The sequence below is a fragment of the Pseudopipra pipra genome, chromosome Z (genome assembly GCF_036250125.1).
Source record: "Pseudopipra pipra isolate bDixPip1 chromosome Z, bDixPip1.hap1, whole genome shotgun sequence".
NCBI lineage: Eukaryota > Metazoa > Chordata > Aves > Passeriformes > Pipridae > Pseudopipra > Pseudopipra pipra.
The window spans coordinates 62,281,231-62,301,726 of NC_087581.1; the positions used below are offsets into that span (position 1 = coordinate 62,281,231).

The 20,496-nt window shown below is 41.8% G+C and overlaps 1 protein-coding gene across 12 annotated transcripts in view; it reads left to right on the forward strand.

The window, feature by feature from the left end:
• Positions 1-20,496, forward strand: part of TOPORS (TOP1 binding arginine/serine rich protein, E3 ubiquitin ligase) — a 57,403-nt gene that overhangs the window by 15,224 nt on the left and 21,683 nt on the right. For 2 of the 12 annotated variants that reach the window (XR_010426676.1, XM_064641804.1), the window contains exons 1-8: positions 1,753-3,766; positions 4,031-7,053; positions 7,778-7,836; positions 9,840-10,082; positions 11,245-11,329; positions 12,905-12,990; positions 14,256-14,407; positions 16,410-16,590. The gene's annotated coding sequence lies outside the window, so the exon portion shown is untranslated. Of the gene's footprint in view, positions 1-1,752; positions 3,767-4,030; positions 7,054-7,777; positions 7,837-8,381; positions 8,443-9,839; positions 10,083-11,244; positions 11,330-12,904; positions 12,991-14,252; positions 14,408-16,409; positions 16,591-20,496 lie in introns of those variants that run through there. The other 10 variants (XR_010426682.1, XR_010426681.1, XR_010426677.1 and 7 more) reach the window with 10 other exon arrangements.

Genomic DNA, 20,496 nt, shown 5'->3' on the forward strand with positions numbered 1-20,496 from the left:
GGGAAGACAGTGCTAAGCCTCTTACAAGAGCAAAGCTGTGCCTGTGTTTAGACTCATTCCATCACCCTCTGTGGTATTTGAGCTGATTCTTCTTTTTATGCCTATCACTTTCTCATTTCCTTTGGCTAGGATCCCTCTTTCTTTCTGCTGAAATGTTTGGAGGGCAGACAATTCCGTGGCTGCCTGCAGATGAAACCAGATCGGTCTTCGGCATTGAGTTGTGTAACAGCTGCCCACTGTCACTACAGAGACAATTTTGGGACAGTGTCATCAGCTTTGTCAATCCATATGTGCCAGGGACATTTTTGCTGGAAAAAAGTTTAAGTGCACATTAACTGGATCAAATTCTTAAATGTACATCTGAGATATGAAGAGTCAAATAGAACACCCAACTTCCATTAACCAAACAAAATTCATTAGTGTAATTCATTAATACAAGCCAAAGGTTCCATGAATTCCAGCTATCCATAGGCACATGATCTCTAAAAGGTCGTCCTGTGTTCACTTTAGTCAGTATATGAATATGTGTGAATGAGCAAGAAAAATTTTAGTATTCTCTTTGCAAATTTTATTTTTTTTTATTTTTTTTAATAAAGCTTGTAATTGTCAGGTCTGTGTTTATCAAAAGCATGTGACAAAAAGACCAGTATGAATACTATCAGGGTTTCAGTTTGACAAAGTAAGTGTAAAAAGACCTAGTGGAATCTGGCAAAGATATATATCGTAGCTTTCTAATAATAAAAATGTCCCACTCGCCTTAGATGTGGGACACCGTGTCCTGGAAGACGGCTTCCGGTTACCTTAGCAGCTGAGCCTCCTCCAGTGAGGGCATGCCCTAAATTGTTCCTTGCAATTGCATTAATTTCAGAACAAGGTGACAAGACCCCAGGGTTGGTAGGTCAGAACCACACAAACTGCATCAGATCCCAGATGGCTTCTGCTGGGAGGTTCAGCATCAGCCTACCTTGTTGGCACATGCCAGGCAGCTGATGGACTGGAGAACAATGCATGGAGCTCAGACAGCTCGGGATTTATGCAGGTTTGCATAGATAGACAACTGAAACACCACGTGCTCCAGGTGAGTTGACTGCAGAGACCCTGCTGCTGAAAGTCTCAGAACTGAGTTTGGGCATGTTTCTCTTTGTCTAAACACAAGAGCATGGTCAGTTCAACTCACTTCACTTACCTGGTTCGTACCAATTAACTTAGCCACTAGCTTAATAGTGGCTTATCTTCATCCATTATCTTAATATTTCTTTAATTGACTCAATTTAAGTAAGAAATAAACCACATCTGGTGCAAAATTTGCTGAATGATTGAGATGTGATGCTGCTCAGTACCTCTCAGTCTGACATTAGCACTAGATCACTTCTCAATAGGCTTCTGAGTATCTGTAACATGACAGCTGCCTTCAGGATAGCCAGAGGAAGGAAAAAAAATAATGCTTATTTCTTTTATTTTAAATAACCATCTCATACTGTAAACAAACTAGTAAACATACCTTAGCCAGGCGTGCAGCATTTATAAATCAGTGTAAGCAGCTCTGTTGCTCTGATGAAATCAATTGGTATATATTGATTTGCATTTTTCATTGATCAGACCTGCCTGCATGAGATTAACCCCTTGAAATTATCTTTTATTTGAAAAGTCAGTTTGGCCTATTTCTTTGCATCACGGAATAGCTTTTAATAGGAATGTGAACCCAGAATTCTGGGTCCTTTTAAAAAATGGACTTCGTTCTGGAAATCCACATAATAATTTTTTCCAGGAATAACCCGGGCTTTTTTCAGGCTGGATAAATTCCAGCTCAAGTAATTACACTTTGCCTTCCTCAATTCCTCCAAAGGTCTAATGAATTCAGGCACTCTTAGCATAACATTATTACATGCTGCTACTGTACATGGCTAAACAGCTGTTGTACTTCCCCCCAGTGACAAATACATTTCAGCAGTGCGTGAGCTGATTCCCTTACATCTCTCTGCTGGGGTGTGCCAGAACGATTCCAATGCTCACAGTCCTCCAAGAAAAAGCACACTGGTTACCCGTACTTTTATCATGGTCTTGCTAGTCTTGCTCATCATTCTTTGTGTTACTGGTTAAATTCACTTCTAGATCTTGAACTACCATAGGTGGGAAAGTCTCAGAGCAAAGCACAGCATGTTGCCAGAGGTGCCAGGTGCACTGGCAGGCTTTACTCACATGGCATATGTTCTGAATACCTGAAAGGGCAACCCCCACTGAGGTAATTAGTTACATCTGTGTTGCTTGACAGACCTGTGACACCTATGTTGGCTGGTGTCCATCTATAGTGAAAGAAAAGTTTAAAAATCTATAGTTACTGGAGATGGGAAGTTCATAGCTACAGTACTGCCTATTCTGCTTTACCTTTTGAAAGCATTTTAGCCTCTGGTTTTTTGACTAGGTGTCAGTCCAATCATTGCAGCAGGAGCATGTTGCTTTGATGCCACCAGTTCCCAGTTCTAATAATCTAGTGTGACTCCTGAGGTTTGCAAAATCAGCTGCAGCGCTTATGCCTGACCCCTGTTGTCAGACTGGAGCCAGATGTCCCATTAGAGTCTCACAGAATAGAGGGCTTTCCAGGCCTTGTTCAGCTTCAGAAATCTTGCCCTTTTCTTAACCATGGGGATAGTGAGGATGTTTCAATGTCAGGGTTGAAAGCAACAGCCTCTTTCTTCTGTAGTTCAAACAGCTGAAAAGCAATCTGATGCCCAAATGTGATGCCAGGCTACATCATCTACGTGGGGGGACCTGTGCCCTGCTGGGGCAGCAGCTGACAGCAGGAGGGCTACAGAGAGAGTGAGTCTCAAGAAAATAAAGATGAACATGACAAGGATCAGAAGGGAAGGTTCTCTACCATGTGCTTTGCTGTTTGACCTTCAAGGATCCTTTTGGACATGCTGTAGGATTTCCAGTCATATGCGTTAACTCCCGTCATCTGCACTCAGGTCAGCCAGATACAGTGGGCACAATTTTTTTGTGGAGCTGCTGTGAGATGGGATTATCCACACTTCTGTATCTTCTGCACCTGTGGATGCATTTATCTTTCAGCCCACAAGGGGCTCAGTTGATCTTCTTGCATTGCTTGAGGGATAGGATTTCAGTTGGCAGCTTCTGGGTCAGGCTAGCTTTGGCATGTGGAGTAGCTCTGGGAAGGAGATGGTTTAGCTCTGAGTGTCCTGCGTCAGTCTGTCTCTGATGTCCATTAGGGTTTCACTGAGTGCTAATTTACAGCTTCCTTCCTGCATGGATGGCAGCTGTCATCCTACCAGACCCCTCTTCCGACTGTGACACTGACATCCTCGGTCCATGACATGAAGAACTGGAAAAAGGCTGCAGCAGGGAGGTGGTGTGTGCGTGGCCACCAGAGAGCCTGCCTTTCCTGCACGTGCTTCCAGAGTCAGCCAGCTCACATTTCAACTGAACTCAGTCTGGAGGTGGACATATTCAGCACACATCCTTCCTGGGGAAAGGCTGTCATCCCTGAGACACTGTTTCCTCCAAGCACATTGACTTCCAAGTGGTATGGCGTGTAGAGAGCAAGTTAAAGCATTAGAAAAAAAGGTTTGGTTTCACATGTGTTACTGGGCAAATTGACATTCTCCAGAGGAGAATGTAAATGAGAATTGGAATGGTAAAAAAATGGAAAAAACTCATGGGTTGAGATAAAGACAGTTTAATAGGGAAAGTAAAAGTCACACACAAAGCAAAATGAGGAATTTGTTCACTGCTTCCCATGGGCAGGCAGGTGTTCAGCCATCTCCAGAAGAGCAGTGTAACAGTGACTTGGGAAGACAAATATCACTCCAAACTTCCTCCCCTTCCTTCTTCTTCCTCCAGCTCTATATGCCAAGCACAACACCAATACAGTATGGGATATGCCTTGGGTCATTTGGGGTCAGATGTCCCAGCTGTGTCCCCTCCCAATTCCTTGTGCACCCCCAGCCTCCTTGCTGGTGGGGTGAGTGAGGAGCAGCAAAGGCATTGGCTCTGTGTAAGCCCTGCTCGGCAGTAACAGAAACATCCCTGTGTTATCAACCCTGTGTTCAGCACAAATCCAAAACATAGCCCCATACTAGCTACTATGGAGAAAATGAACTCTATCCCAGCCAAATCCAGCACAGAGGCCACACTCTTCTCCTCAGCTTTAGGCGCCTGCATAAATGTTGACAAAGTTTTGCACATAACCTGAAGCATTTTTAGAGGAGGTGCCTCATGTGATCTGGAGTGCTGTCCATCTCTGGTGCCTCCATACAGTGTCAATCTCATTCAAAATAGGCTTCAAGGTTATACCTGCTGGCCCCCTTCCCCTACCAGCACCCATCCCAGCAGGGGTAGTAGTCAGGGTCTTTCTCTGCCAAGAAGAAGGGGAGTAAGGAGCTGATGCTGCACTACTCCAGTGCTTGGGGTTGATGCCAGACAAAAGGTAGCTGGTGCCCAGGCAAACAGCTGAAGGCTTAGTTTTGCATTACGGGCTGCTCAGACAGAGCTTTATTTGCTCTTTAGCTTATGCCAAATAGGGAATTCCTCTGGGGAGTAGACACTCAAACTAATGTTTGCCCCTGGGCTGAGGATGTGGGGACATTAAATCGCCAGTTTCAGGACGACCTTGTGCCTCTGCGTAATAGTCACAGAGATCAGTGGAGATGCAGCTCCCCTCCTCCTCTTCCTCAGCTTTCCTACTCTGTTGTCTCAGTTTCTTCATCACCCTCTCCTCTTCACCCTTCTCCTTAGTCTGCACAGATCCATATGGCTTTAACAGAATATCATTAACCTGCAGCACTACAGAAGGCTGGTGCTTTCTTAAAAACCTGCCACTGTCTATTTTTACCCTCTCTGAAGTACAGGCGCCTCAGACCAAGCTGAGGGGGCTGACCTGCTGCTGTGAACTGATCTTGACTGCTCTATCCCTGCACAAGTCTTATCCTGCTGGTGCTTCAGAGATGCCTTGGACTCCAGGTTGTATCTTTTCAAACTGTGGTCCCTTAAGAAATTTGTACAATACCCTGCCTAAAATGGGTAGGAGGAAACTTGCCTTTTCAGATATGTATATGCAAATGAGGATGCTGTGAAATTTGAATAAGAGTATGTGGTTTTGCTCTGTTTCTATATTTCAAATTCCCTTCTTGCCCCATCCTCATTTATTTTTTCTCCTGGTTTCACAAATGTTGTGAGAAATGAGCTAATTTGCCTTTACGACACAACGTGGTACAACACAGGTGTACTTGTACACCCTCCCCAGTTCATTGTAAGTTTGTGTTGTTCACATGCCTTTTTAAGCAAGAGTCTGATAAAAGTTTGTATCATTAAAAAAAAAAAGGACTCTCCTTTTTTTGTTTCCCTCAATCTAAGTTGTATTTTCCTCATTTAATGTCTGGATAAGCAAATATTCATTGCTTTCATTTCATGTAGTTGCTTTCTATTCAATGATAATGATATATTTTCATGTAGTACTATGGTATATAAGTTGGGATGAAGGGAGTGTAGATTGTTTTCTCTTGCAGGCTGATTGCAAACCTTCTCAACATTTACCAGTCATTCTACTGGCAGCCAGTTTAATCACATATTCATGGTAAGGGAAAGCACATTGGGCTTCAAAGATACTTAGAAACTGCCTTTTTGTGAATGTCAAGTTATTTTGCCTCAGAATTAAAAAAAAAAGTCTTAACACTATGAGATCCAGCTGGACACCCAACTTTCCAAACTCCAGGAATGCTAACATTAAAATTTGAAGTTAAATGAAAACCAAATCTTTAAACCTTATGAAATCATCAAGTTTCATCTTGAAAGCTATCTCAAATGTCTGAAGTTCAAAACTTGCGGATTGTACTGGTGTGACTGAAAAACTTTTTTTTTGCAGCAGCAGATTTTCGCTTCAGTGTTCAAACTCTGGAGCAGAGGAACATAGGGCATAGTACCAGATTTGGGCATTTTATATATCCTCTAGTGAAAATTGCTTATATAACTTGAACACGCAGTTCATGCCTTGCAGTATCATCCTGACTCTGAGGACTCACCATGGTTGCTGGCTCCCAAAACCAGGCTGTTCCATATCGGCTGTTTAAATGTCTAAAGTACATTTATTAAAAAAAAAAAAAAATTACATGGGCAGGTGGTTGCTTACCTAGAAATAACTCTGTGTTTACAGAAAGCCATGGTTTGAGGGACCTTATAACTTACTACAATTTATTTCTTTCATGAGCTGGTAGGTACAAAAAAGGCTTCTTTTTCTTCTTTCTCCAGCTGCAACATAATGAAGTGGCACACATCAAAATCTGCATTTCCACTGCATATAAGGAGCAAGCTTTGCTGTACACAGGGCTCAGCTGTCATGGAAGAAAGACAGGATTGAAGTGACCACACACCGTTTTTTATTCTCTCCCTCACAATCTCTGCTGGATCTGGTGCATTCTTTTTATAAGAAACTGCTATTACAGTAGGGTGTCACTTCAATCCCTGTTCACAGATGTTACTTCATAGGTTTTGGTTGTTTTTTTTTTTCACCATGAGATAATTAAAACATAAGAACAGACAATTTTGGGATGGTTAAGTAAAGCCTTTGAGCTCTTTGTACTTCTGTACAAATTTCCAGGTAAATTTTTCAGTGCAGAAATCTGTTCTTGCCTAGGGGTCATACTCCAGTTCCTGCAGTCCCTGGGTCAGAGTGCTTTTTCTGACTTCATCCCACCAGGGAAAGCATGGGTTGTCTCAGTAGTGTTCATGCCTGCCATGAATCTCTTATTCCAAGGTCCCATGTTTCTACACTTAGGGCTGTGGGCTCTGAATATATTGTAATGAAGGACCTGAAGCTGCCTAGGATCACAAAGTGATGCCTTGTAAGCTTTGAAATGCCTCCCAAAGGGTACTACAAGGATCCTTGTAAGTACTGTCCTGCTACTGTCCCCCTGAGCAGGATGGAGTCATCTCTGGTTTTATTGCTCTCCTTTTGAGGCAATAGGTACAGTCATTGTGTGGAAAGGCTGGAAGCTGTGATCTTATGACCTAAAAGGACAATCTGCATGAAATTCTTGAAAGGTGAAAAGTTCTCTATGCGTGATTTTATCTATTAGTGAGTGTGGAAGGTTTTCACTGCTGTCCTTGCCTATCTTTGAAAGCATGTGATTTAATTTCTTCCTGTTATCGAGATTGTTGCTCTCGCTTTTTCCTCCTCACCTTCCTCCTTTTGTACATGGCTGCTGCTTCTGATGCAGCTTTATACAACCCTTGCTGTCTTACCGTTCAAAACTGCCTTCAGTCTTGATAAGAGCACAACAAAAAGCAAAGCACATCATGGCCCACAGACCAATGGAGCATCTTTGAAGTAACAACCTTGGTTTCTCACTTTGCTTAACAGCTTCTGTTTCAGACCCTTTTGACCCAGTTTTCACAGAGCTTGAGAACTCATCGCCCGCTTTACTTGGTGTCTGCTATACAGTTCACTCTGTTCAGTGATTTCCAATTGACCTTTCCAGTTTATCTTGCTTCTTTGCCACCAGCCAACCAAAGGGCAGGCACTGAATATGTTTAAGGCAGCAGGTTGCTAATGTGGGCAGTGTTTGGCCAGTGAATGTGCATCCCTGCAGCAGTGTGAGGAATGACAGAAGGATATACAGCTTGCTGGTAGAAGGCAGTTTATTTCAAAGCTTAAAGGCTTTGCAAATTAGAGCCTGTGCCAAGAAATATTAAATATTATTCCATGTTCAGAAATAAAACTCTGCAGATGATACTGAATGGTATTTCTCTGTATCTTCCTTTCCAGTTTTTCCCAAAGAACTCCTCAAGACCAGCGTGTAATTTTGGAAAGATTCAGTCCCTTCTGTAAGTGACTGCATACTGTACCTATCTTGTCTTTTTAATTATAAAGCTAGTTTAGACTGTATATGTTTTTTCATGTCCTGGAGACTGACCCTGTGTGATTTTGCTTAGAGAATAATAATTAATTTTATTTTAAAATTAATCTAATTTTATTCTTTTACTCTTAGAACATGATTATGTTTGAAAGTAGAACAGCTCACTGGATTCTAAGAACTGGGTGGCTTAAAGGGGCAGTTATGGAAGCTAATCCTTTACTTTCCAAGTTGCTGACTCAATTCCCATTCACACAGTAGTGAGCAATGTTGCCATCTGAAAACTGCCTGCAGCTCACATCAAAATGAGATGGTGATTTAAGGCCAGTCTTTGGGGCTGAAGAGAAACTGAAGGGAAGAAAAAAAACCAGAAAGACCCTCTAATTTCTACTGCAAGTTGGGACCCTGTGGGCATCCTTGGCTGAGTACCAAGAACTGAGATAAGAGATGCACACATGGCATTCTGCTTGGAGAAATTCCTTATCTCAGTGAGTAAACTCAGCCCATCCTTCACAGGTCATGGTGTGACTCAGGCTTCAAGATGCTTTGCAGCAGCAATGGCCCGACTAGCCAAATGGTAATCTTAAAATGTGGTGGATGCTGGGTGCTTTCAGTTACATGAGAGTGTGCAACGGGTCAATTTTCTTTTAGAAAAAAACTCGTGTTTAAAGAAGTCTGTAATTTCTGCAAAAATGCATGTAAATACTTTGGCATTCCTGAAAATCCCTACGTCTTCCAAGTGTAACACACTTCAAGACTTTTCAGGAATGAGGAAACAAAATTTGACCTCTTAGATGAATCAGCTTCCATGTTTGCAGTGGCACTACAAGATTTGGGATACAGCGCCATTAAGAGACTGTATGTGTTACCTCCAGAGCTTGCCTGTAATGAGAATATTGCTGATTTCATACCTTGATTTCAAGTTACTTATAAGCTGCATACATCTGCTAGGAGATTAAAATATTGGAATGAATGGAATGGGCAACACAGGGAAAATATTCAGCAATCCCTGACTTTCATAAAACAGAGACTTATTTGCAAAAATATCTTTTCAATCACTTGTAATTACAGCTGTCCACTAATAACCTCAGGGCCAGGATGAGACATTAGATTAAGGCCATCAGGTGTGCTGGATTTTACAACTTGGATGATTTAATGAGTTACTTCAATAGGTATTATAATTGATGTGAATTAATTTCTTCACTGCATGACCAGATCTCCTTGTTAGAAGTCATGTTCCCTGATCTGCCAGACAGTGCACCCTGGAAGATCAGCTCAACACACAAGGCTAAGCCATGGGAAAGCATCTTTTCTTAAGCAGAGATGTAGTTCTACCTACTGCTTAAATACTACGCTATAAATTCTCTAATTCACAAGGGTGTTAGGGGATGCTGTCCAGTGTTCAGGACAAACAAAATCAAAGTTTGTTACAGTATTGATCTTCTCTGAGTGAAAAAACAGAGCAGAAAACCCTACCTCACTTGAAGCTTGCCCATCTCCTCACTCTTGTGTCCTCCCACATTTTATTTAGAGATACACAATTCACATGCCAGCTGTCCCTTGCGAATGGTTAGTGGCAAATGCAGTTCACCTCCAGATAGACACTCCTTCTTTTGCTAGCTCTATCCTGACACAGGAAAAGCCAAACATGGCACTTCTGGAGGATTTGGGAGTGGAGGGATCCAGAGTCAGTGTTGGAAAAGAGAGGTGTGAGATGAAACTAAAAAGCTAACAACATGCTTTTTTTTGTTCAATTTTCAACTGTCCTACTGTAGCATCAGCAGACCCTGATGAAAGGGTGAAAAAAGCTAGAAAAAAGCTAGGGTGTTGATTTTTCCAGTGTCAGTTGAGAGTCTGTCCAGAAAACAGAAAGTATTTTATAAAATATGCCTTTGTAGGTGCTGGAATATGTTGGGCTTTGTTACTGGTAAAAAATACCTTCTTGATTCTTTGTTACCCTTGTTCTCATTATAGAGTAAATGGGAGTTTTTCTCTGAACAATGGAGCTCATCTGATAATTTTGAAGCATTTGGACAGTTTTGTTGCAAGTTGCTGTTTTCAAGCTCAGTGGGAGGATATAAAATACATGACTGATACATAACTCTTAGCATGAGGCACCAGAAACAAGTCAAGAAGGCAAAATGGAGAGCTAACTTGCTGGTTATACTTCACATGCCAAATGTTCTTCTCAAAACTGGAAGGCATTAGACATGAATGGTAAGAATTGTCTGTTAAATTCCATTGTTCTCTTCCCCTTCACACATTCAGTTTAACAACAGCCATGGTTTAAGATTAATTAGATTAGTTTCACGTACTTTGAAAGCCATGGAAAGATGAAGAGCAGCAAACAGATAAGATGCTCAGGAGAACCCCACTTTCCATTTCTGGCTTTGAGGTTGCATCATCCATTTCCACCTCTCTGCCACACATTCCTTATGAAAAATCCATTAGTTCAGATTGCTTTTTTGAGAAAAGCTTCTGTTTCAGAAGACAAAACCTCCTCACTGAACCTGTGCAAGAAATCCATGATCCTTGCCTGTTACAAACAGCTTTTATACATTCAAGGCTGGGCAATTTCATGGAGAAAAAGTACAGATGATGTCCAAACTCAGGCAGTGGATACACATATTTTCCCACCAATGCTGAAGCTAAAATCACTGGCAGATTTTAGAGTTAGTGTTGGCCTGGTGTAGCAAAAAAACCCTTACAGGTCTTACTCTCGAATGTCTGCACTCTCATGCTGGCATAAATGCAGTGATGATTTATGCCTGATTCACATTTTTAAGGCACTCAGAAGAAATTTGAGAAGAAAGCATTGAGCAATAATTCATTGGGCCCATGGGTGAAAATCAAGACACCAGAATATTCAGTAAAAATTAGATGGCCTGGGATGCAGTGGGAAACCTAGTTGTCCAGTTTAAGTCAGATATCTAACTCTTGAATGGCTTATAAGACGTGATGTCTGTCTTGGTTCTCACATGTTGACCTAATCAGTTTCATACCAAAGTAATTCAACTTGTTCATGCAGGCATGAGAGGAGAATGAGGCCTTTAAATAGTTAAAGATTTGTAAACATCGAGTATAAAATAGGTGTTATCTCCTGGTTTTTAGTTGTTAGTTCTTTCTGCTACCTGAATGCCTCATTCAAGGTTTTTAGTGGTATTAATATACAACTTCTACACCATAGAGTAAGAGTTTGCTGCCTCTGTCTGTCTTACATGTGCTTCAAAACCTTTGTTTTACTATTTTCAAAGGAAGATTTTTAGCAAAAACCTGACTTCAGTTTGAGTTTTTAAATTTAAATTTGTCATAAAATGTACTTAAACTTATTATAAATGCAGCAAAGTAAGAAACAGGCTTTTTTCTTTTTTTTTCCAAGGTCTTGGCTTTGTGTCTGCTGAGCTAATGGTGTCAGGAAAGCGAGTCAAACTTTAGCTGGTGAAGATGGACTTGTTTTCTCAGGGGCAAGTGGTTTCAAAAGTCTCTACTGGTGCACTTTGCTCCCTGGCAGGAGTGGGGAGCCATGCCTGATTTAATTTTGGCAGTTCTCTACATTCACATGCATACCATCAGTCTTACTCTATTTTTCATTTGGTCCTTTCACAAAATATAGCAGGGAAAGAAGCATTTCTTTTAGCGAAAAACGTGATTGTTAACACATGAATTATCAGCAGCCTGCAAGCACAGCTTGCTGTCTTCTACAGCTCACTTCTGTGTAGCAACTGACATTGTCCATTTATTCAGCACTGACTTTATACAGGTTTCTAAAGCATCACTTTCAGTTTTGTTATCTGACTTCAATAGCAAAAAACAACATAGGTGACCTATGTTTAACTCGAAAGAAGTAATAAAAGAGCATATGTTTATTAAGCAATAATATAGGAATCCTAATAAGCTATTTCTACAACTGCTTCTCAAACTAGAAGTATGCATTCTTCAAATGAGCGTTGGGTACTCTTTTCCCAGAAGCCATTTAGTATTTTCCCAGAAGCCATTTAGTGGCTGAGAAAAACAAATTGGTCAACAATGGAATGCATTATGAGAAATGTTTGGAGATGAAGTTATGTTTCTTTCCTCCTCCTGGGTAAAGGCTTCCTAATCTGAATTTGTCCAAATTAAAATTGGCAGTGCAATCAATATACTGATTCACAGACTAACTGTGGGTGAATCTTGCACAGAAACCAGGAGTTTATACCAGTCTACTGAGATTTGTCTTAAAAAAATATGATTTTCTGAGCTTTTACTATTTCAAGAAATTGGAAAAATACCTTTATTATTCATTCAAATGTAAAATAATTGATCTGAGATACAACTACTTTATAAAGCATATTAAATGATGTATTTTTACATAGACTTTAATACATATCAATATACTGCCTTATGTCTGGAAAAGTAATGAAATAGTTGTTTCTGAATTCTCAAGTCTGGGCTTCATTCTGTTGTAAAATCTTTCTTTTTATCCAAAGCCAAAATTCATTGTGCAGTTGTTTTTTGTTAGTGTTGTTGTTGTTTGGTTTTGTGTTGTGTTTTGGTTTTTTTCCCCACTGGAAGTCAAAATCAATGGACCATTCAGAAAGAATCTTTCCTCTGTAAGGAAAGATGCAAATCAATCATCTGTGGGTAGCTGATGTCCCCGCGTGATCACTTGTGCTCAGTAGACTACAGGGCATGGAAATATACCCCTATCTGCTGACCTGCTTATTCTTCAGGAGGACAGCTTGTTATTGCCTATCTGGTGGAGCTGTCTCCCTTCCTATCCTACTCTCAAACCAGGATTGTTCGCTGTCCATCTTACTCAGATTTTTAAATATCAGACTCATTGTCTTTCAGTGTGGGGCAGTGCACTGTGACACCATAGGTTCTATCTTCTGTTAATCTCTGCATTCCTCCACTGTCACCCATTTACAGCCTACTGTTCCCATCACAGTTGTGGCTGTCTCAGTACAGTTTCAGAAGGCTTTAATAAAAATTATATGTTAGCTGTTTTTTTAAGGCTCTTTAAAACCCTGTCTGGCTTGGAACATGCTCTGTTATCATAGGAGGACTGTGGTTGGTTGCTAGCTCTCAGAATGCTTGTGAGCACAGAAAACTTTCTTACCAGCTCATCTCTTCAGCTCCTGCTCAGGTAAACAGGCATGACTGTATTTCCCTTTGTTTGTTCATTTTGCAGCAGTTCTACATAAGACTGTAAATTCTAAGGGATGTGTGCTGCCTTTTACACTCCCTCAAAAAATTTGGTTATGTGCTATATTTACACTAAAAACAGTGTAAATATACTCTGTTATTTCCTCTAACAATAGTTCTGACAGGCTCCTTGAAGCTGTTACCTGTGATGTGCTTTGGATCAAGCCTAATGAACTGCAGTTATTTGAGGGGGAGCTTATTATTGACACCTTTGTCACCAGACCAAATCCCTTGGTTCTTTACAACAACCCTCCTGGATGTTGTAGATAAGATCTGTGGGCAGTGGCTGGATGATGCACTGCCTGAAGTCAGGCATAATAGTTTAATTGACTAGCTTCTGAATCTGTATATTTTGAATAGGTTAATCCTAATAATCTATCAGCACAGAAATGGAAATAAGGACTGAAATGTTAACATTGCCTAGTTTAGTTCTGTTGAGGTGAAATACCCAAACAACTTCCCTCTGTGGAGAAGGGAGCTCAGCGTTACCAAGGCAAGGGTTGTTGATTTGAAGTAATGGACTTTCTTCTTTTAATCAGTGATGAGATGCTAAAAAGAATAAATATATTCAGCTGCAAATTTCACACAAAATGTAGTCCACAAACCTTTGGAATACAAACAGTGTAAAAATCCAGTTGGAAGCAGGCTAGCTCCAAGAAGTACAGCGCCCAATTTTGTGTGCTGTATTGTACCTTAGAGTATGAGCCCTTCTTGGAGAGATACAGTAGTTGGGTAAATCTCATCCTTTGTGCTGACAAGTCTCATCTTGCAAACAGGGTATGATATGTGAATTTAAGATGTAGTATGTATCACACAGTGATACATAAATACCGATTAATAAATTGCAGCCCTGCAAGGATTTTAGTTTGGAGCATGTTTGTAGCTAAGATTTAATTAGTTGGCTTTACATTCTGAATATGGAAGTTCAGCACACACTTTTGTATGTGAATAGTCCCCCTGAAATCAAGTGGAACAACTATCAAGGTCATAGCAAGCTTCTTGTCTGCCACCAATGTGAAGCCTGCTGCAGATGTTTACACAGAGTATGATTTTTAAAATTGCATGCATTTATTTACTCTGATAGAATTATTTGCCTCAGGTCAAGTGAGTAATTTGTGTGGATCTAAGATTAAATCTCCTAAGGAAAGTCTCCTTTTTAATTCTTATCCTTTATCCTGTTCGCCAAATTTCTCCTTCTTCAAGTAGGCACTTCCACATGCTGCAAAATGTATTGAGCACCCATAGTTACATCTGAAAAATGTCAACAGAGGACACAAAATGCGTTTTCCTGTGTTTGAGAGCCTTTTTAGTAATTTGGAGTGGCAGCAGGATGACTGCAGCTGATGCAAAAGGAAAAGGTATGGTTATTAAGCCACATAGGTAGCAAATTACCTCAATAGTTCATATTTAATCTTTTTTTCTGTTTGGGTTTGTAGTGGCTTGGACTTTGTTTTTCCCCAGAGGCTAAGAAAAGTGGTAGACCCCAAGGGGTGGAAACCCCTGGAAGTTTTGAAGTTCTGCCCAATGGGCGCTCCTGCAAAAATGTAAACATATCACAAGCTCACCAGAAGAGATGAGTTGTAGTTTTGGTTGTTGGAGGAGAGATGGCCATGTTGTGAGCCACGAGGTAGGGGCTCTGAGCCCCTTGGGGCCTCTGGCCCCCTCCCAGCCCCGGCTGGGGGGACTGCAAAGACTTGGAACAGTGTTAGACTGGACTAAGTGTCTGTAGTATGCCGTGAGATGTTTTCTCCATGGGCGCAGAGCAGCAGCCGGCACTGACCAGAGAAACGGTGGCAGAGAGCCAGGACAGATAAGACCTGAACCGGAGGAGCAGCAGAAGCAACATGCAGCACCGCAGAGAAGACTCCTGGAAAGGGAGAGAGAGAGAGCCACCAGCTGAGAGACAGAGTTCTGGGGGTAAGACTGATACCAGATCCCCCAAACTCCTTTGAGATCCCTCTAAGAAAAGAGGAGATGGACTCCTGTTTTGGAGAGCAGTTTTGGACATGCAGCACCGGAGAGAGAGGAGCTGAGAAGCTCAAAAGACATCTCGGAGCTGGACCGGGACGGCCAGATGGAATGCGGGGGGAGTTGACCTTGGCTCCCCCCCCTTGCACTGCTGCCACGGTGGCAGCCTGAGAGACAGGGCACAGAGGCCCTGCAAGCAAGGAGCTTGGGTCTCCTGGAGATACCAGACCGTCATGAAGACCCCCCTGTGTCTCGTGATATGACGTGGTGATACGACCTTGTCTGGGGTTACGAAGCCCACGGAAGACCCCTTTGCCCGCGTCAAGGGACCGAGGGAGCTTGGATACCTCCCTCGTGAGTGCTGGCAGAAATCCAGCTATCAGCTGCTGCATGTGGAGAAAGACAGAACCTGCTGCCTTAGAAGATTCTCCTGCTTAAGGACTGGAAGGGATCTGTCCTTCTTTCCCTCCTGGACTTTTATTTGGAGGGGAGAAGAGATCTGATCCACTGTAAATACTATATGTCATGGTAGAGATAGCTGTGATCGTGTGTATAATGTGATATGGTATTTATTTGTACAGACATTGTAATATATTCCCTTTCCCCCACTTTGAGTCTGGCGTGTTTTGTCTGGAAAAACCCATCTCACATTAGGTTGAGATGTGGCAGGGGGAATGGAGCTAGGGAATTGGATTTTGGGGCTATCTCAAACTATGACAGGTTCTAATGCTGGCACTGAGCTCTTGGTTCATGATAAAAAACCAATATATATTTAGTCTTAATTACAGTTCATCACTTCACTCTTTTAGTAATTTTGATTATTTTGCTACTTGATTCAGCACAAGAATAGAATCAAGTATCATTTGGAATGGAGGACTAGGAAAATAACTCCACCAAAAAAGAGTTCATTGAGTAAAAATGTGTTGTCTTATTGCCTGTAATCAGTAACACTAGAAGTGTGAAGGAAGTAAATGCTGTCCCTGTCTGCTGGCAATGTTGTGCTCTTAGCTGCTGATATAATTTTAAAATAATCCTTATCTGAGGGAAAGAAAATTCCTTCTCCTTTTCCTCAGAATTACTGTTGTCCTTCTGTTCCTAAGTGTGATATGTGCCATGGACGAGGGAACTAAAGGAACTTACTGCCTCTGTTTTTCCATCTTACCAAGTTCAGAAATCACTTTCAGAGCAATCCTGTTTAGTCACAAAGCTGTCTGCAGTTCAAAGATTATTGTGACATTATTATTATTAGAAATCACTGCAGGGACAACTTGCCAAATGAACCATTAAAAGCTAGCCAGAGTCACTGAACCAGAGTAAAATTCATTAACGGCTGCTTGGGGCAACATATGGTCTTGGAAGGTCTTTATCTTTTTAACCATTTGTCTCTTCCAGTGTCTGTGGCAGAGCCCTCCACTTCTCTTTCTATCTCATTTGAATGTGAATAGCCATTTCAAAAACTGCAACTTCCTTTTAGTGACAAGCTCATTTAGTGTCGCTGTTCAATTGGACCATGTACTGACATGCAGAAATTTGAATTAAAGGGAGAAAACACTTTTTACTACTAAGGAAAATGGTAAGTTCTTTTCTGCTTTGAGACCTTTTCTTGAATCATTTTGGCTGTTGCTTTCCCCTATGTAATCTGAGCACCTCTCTTGTGGCTGTTGTTTTTGAGGCTGAGGTTTCAGAGGTGCTAAACCATTTTTATTTCAGATAACCAAAAAAAAAGGAGGTCGAAACACCGTTCCTGTAAATGGAGTTCCCACAATTAGAGCCTACTGTTCAAAATCTGAGCAGCAGCTTGCCTGTGCCTTATAGCATGTGCCAACACTGCCGTCTAGCTTCTGCAAGGGTTTTGTGCGCTTTTGCTTCTTGATTGCTTGTGTTCGTGTGTTAACACAGCTTTGTTGAGCCGCTGTTGGTGAGCCAAGGTCCTGTAGTATTGACTTCTGTTGGGATACACAGAATCATTTGAAGTGGTCACAGCAAGAGAGGAGGGATTGAAGATGACAGCAGCACACAGTAGAGGAGATCTGAAGTGGCAACACATAAAAAAAACCTGCCAGTCTGTATTTGGAGATAAGGAAATTAAACCCATGTGTCCACAAGGTATTTGCCAGCACCACAACTCAGACAAACCAGTTATAGGCCTGTTCAGTGTTTCTAATCACAAAGCACTTGTAAAGTCCTTGAACAGGGCCTTCTGACATGTCACCCTCAAACATGTCCTTTGGGCTCAGTGTTGACTTCTGCATTCCTGTGTGTCTCTCTCACCCTTATCCTTCTCTGTCTCATACCATGCATACATCTTTTTGACTCTTTCACCATGGAATCTGTACCTTTTGTTTCTTGGTCTGTGGTGACTTGGAAACTACTTGCAGTCTGAAGTACTGTCTTTAGGTTTAAATGCATTTTGCATCTGGTCATCTTGGGATTTTAAAAGATTGTTTGGTTTCCATTTACCATAAACTTGTGTGTGTTTACCAAAATTTGTATTTATATAGCCTTTAGGCTATAGGTATCATTGCATATATAATAGAGAGGCTGATGAAAGCATATAATTTTTATTAAGCAGGCAGAGAGCTCTGTTAAACTCTAGTTTGAAACTGCACAAATCCTGCATTTTCAAACAGCATGCAGTGCAGGGTTGTAATTATGTTCCAGCTTCCTTGGTGGGGTAACATGTAAGAAAATGATTATCATCATACGTTAAAGTGTTTTAAAGCTGAATTTAGCCCAGAGTGGTCTAAATAATGATTTTGTTTTTAATTGTTTTCAGTAGCCTTCCCTAAATAACTCAGCTACAACACTAGAATCATAGGATCATAAAGGTTGGAAAAGACCTTCAAGATCATCAAGTCCAACCTTTGACCAATTGCCACCCTGTCAATTAGACCATAGCACCAAGTGCCATGTCCAGTCATTTCTTGACACTTCCAGGAATGGTAACTCCACCAATTCTGTGGGCAGCCTGTTCCAACACCTGCCCACCCTTTCAGTGAAGAAATTCTTCCTGATGTCCAACCTGAACCTCCTCGGCACAACTTGAGGCTATGCTCTCTCCTCCTTTCACCAGTTACCAGGGAAAAGAGGCTGATCCTTACCTGGCTACAATCTCCTTTCTAAGTAGTTGTAGAGCGTGATAAGGTCTCAAGCGAGCCTCCTTTTCTCCAAGCTAAAGAAAGCCAGCTCCTTCAGCCACTCCTCATATGACTTACTCTCTAGCACCTTCACCAGCTTCATTGTCCTTCTCTGAACTTGCTCCAGCACCTCAGTGTCTTTCTTGAGGGGCCCAGAACTGGACACAGGACTTAAGGTGTGGCCTCCCCAAGTATAGACGGACTGTTACCGCCCTGGTCCTGCTGGACACACGATTTCTGATCCAAGCCAGGATGCCACTGGCCTTCCTGGCTATCTGGGCACACTGTTGTCTTGTGTTCAACTGGCTATCAATCAGCAACCCCAGGTCCTTTTCTGCTGAGCTGCTTTCCAGCCACTCTTTGCCCAGCCTGCAGAGCTGCCTGGAGTTGTTGAGGCCCAAGGTCAGAGCTGGCACTTTACCTTATTGAACCTTATTGTTGGCCTTGGCCCATTGATCCAGCCAGTCCAGATCCCTCTGCAGAGCCTTCCTGCTCTCCAGCAGATCAACACTGCCACCCAGCATCCGCAAACTGACTGCAGGTACACTAGATTCCCTTGTCCAGATCATTGATGAAGATATTAAACAGGACTGGCTGCAATATCGAGCCTTGGGGAACCCCACTAGTGACCAGCTGCCAACTGAATGCAGCACCATTCACCACCACTCTCTGGGTCCGGCCATCCAGACAGTTCTTTACCCAGCAAAGAAAGCATCTGTCCAAGCCACAGACTACCAGCTTTTCTGGGAGAATGGCATGGGAGACAGTATCAAAAGCTTTACTGAAGTCCAGGTAGACAATAGCCACAGACTTTCCCTCATCTGCTAGGTGGATCACGTTGTCATAGAAGGGGATAGGTTGATCAAGCAAGACCTGTCTTTCCTTAACCCATGCTGGCTGGGCCCGATACCCTGCTTGTCCTGTACATGCCATGGGATCATATCCAAGATAATCTGTTCCACAGCCTTCACTGGAACCAAGGCTAGTTATCCTTACATATTCTTATCAACCTTATAATTATCATGTATCCATGGGTACTGCTTCATGTTAATGAGGTAAGGTTGTATTTCAAAGAGAATCTTTTGTCTCTGTTGAAGCAGATGTTAGTATTGCTGAATATCTGGCTGAATCAATTAATCATTTCATTAAATAGAAGTCCTCTTAGCTATGCTAATCAAAAACATGCTGTTCACAATTTTTCCAAACAACCTCCTGAAACCTAAACAAACAAACAAACCACTTCAAGACTAATAAACCAGTCTTGCTCTGATATACAAGCTATGCTTTCTTAAAAAGGATTAAAAAGAAAAAAAAGATCTGAGGGGTATTTCATCAGCATTATGCATATATTCCTTTAGCCATCTCTGGTGATCTTATCTGAAGGGTTAAAGCTGCCTAAATGTAGTTATTTGCTGTACCATTTTCAATGTGACAAGAAACACATACTTTTTGTTCTGAACCGCATCTTCATGGGTGAGGAGATGATGATGTATGCTGAACACTGGGTCAAAGCCCTTCTCATGACATTCCAGAAGCAAGTTGAGGGGGTTTCTATGTGCTTCTTGACTTCTGTGAGTCAGCACATGAGCACAATCTGAACAGAGAGTTTGAAAGGGAAGGAAAGGTGGAATATATAAGCTAGATGATAATACTGTGAGCAGCTTCACAGACAGATTCCTCAGAGAGAGGTAGATCAGTTTATTAAGAAATGAAACAACTGGTATCAAAACTTCATAGGTATGGTTTAAGCCCAGGGGGCAACTAAGCACCACGCAGCTGCTTGCTCACTCCCCCATCCAGCAGCATCAGGGAAACAATCAGAAGCATAGAAGTGAAAAACCTTACAGGCTGAGATAAAAATAGCTTAATAGGTAAAGCAAAAGCCATGCACGCAAGGAAAGTAAAACAAAGAATTTCTTCACCATTTCCCATGGGCAGGCAGGCGTTCAACCATCTCTAGGAAAGCAGAGATGCTTAACAGTGCTTAACTCATGCTTAACAGTGAGTTGGGAAGACAAATGCCATCCCTCCAAATGTCCCTCCCTTCCTTCTTCTTCCCTTAGATTTATATGCTGAATATGATTCCATACGGTGTGGGAGATCCCCTGGATCAGTTGGGATCACTTGCCCTGGCAGCATCTCAACTTCTCCCAACTTGTGCACCACCACACTCCTTGTGGGTGTGGTGGCTGAGGAGCAGAAAAGGCTCTGTGTAAACACTGCTTGGCAGTAACAAAAACTACTTTATATTATCATCACTGTTTTCAGCAAAAATCCTAAACACAGCCCCATACTAGCCACTAGGAAGAGAATTAACTCCACCCCAGCCATGATCAGTACAT